We start from the raw sequence: 827 nt of genomic DNA on the forward strand, positions 1-827 counted from the left end.
GACACTGTGGGAGGGTCAGTGCTGAGGGAGTGGACACTGTGGGAGGGTCAGTGCTGAGGGAGTGGACACTGTGGGAGGGTCAGTGCTGAGGGAGTGGGCACTGTCAGAGGGTCAGTGCTGAGGGAGTGGGCACTGTCAGAGGGTCAGTGCTGAGGGAGTGGGCACTGTTGGATGATGGTATCTTTCGAGTGAGACATTGAAGGAATGTGCTTGTTCAGGCTGTTAGGTAATGCCACTCCCCACCCGTTTAGAGGTGCCATAGCAGTGGCTGTGTCTGTGTGTGTGTGTGTGTGTGTGTGTATTTTAACAGCTCATCTTTAAGGAGTGACTTTTTGTAATTACAAATGGCTTCCCAGAACCAGTAGAATTTTCGCTGTGATCATTTACTGTGAAGAAACACCTTCTAAAACAATAATTAAAAATAAGATCGCTAGATTTTTTTCTTGATAAAACGGAGAGTCTTAACTTTGTATTGATTTCTGCTTTTTTTGATGAAATAAAAATTGTGAAATCACCGTGCAGTTCCCCGGATTTCATTTTTTCCGCTGTGGTAGCAAGTGGCAGCTGATGTGGAAAACTCTGCTCAGGCTTCAGCTGGCTATTTGGCTGCGTAAGGCCTCGGTTCTGTCCGAGCACAGTGTAATGGGGTTCATTCTCAATATGCCTATGTGTCCACCTGATAGGTGTCTGTCTCTGTGTCTCTCTCCCGCTGTCTCTCTCTCTGCCTCTGTCTCTCTCCCCTCTCTCTCTGTCTCTCTCTCCCTCTCCCGCTCCCTCTCTCTCTCTGACTCTATCTCTCTCTCTCCCTGTCTCTCTCTCTCTCTCTC

Source organism: Rhincodon typus, unplaced genomic scaffold (assembly GCF_021869965.1).
Source record: "Rhincodon typus isolate 14 unplaced genomic scaffold, sRhiTyp1.1 hic_rhity00004052, whole genome shotgun sequence".
In the NCBI taxonomy this organism is placed as follows: Eukaryota; Metazoa; Chordata; class Chondrichthyes; order Orectolobiformes; family Rhincodontidae; genus Rhincodon; species Rhincodon typus.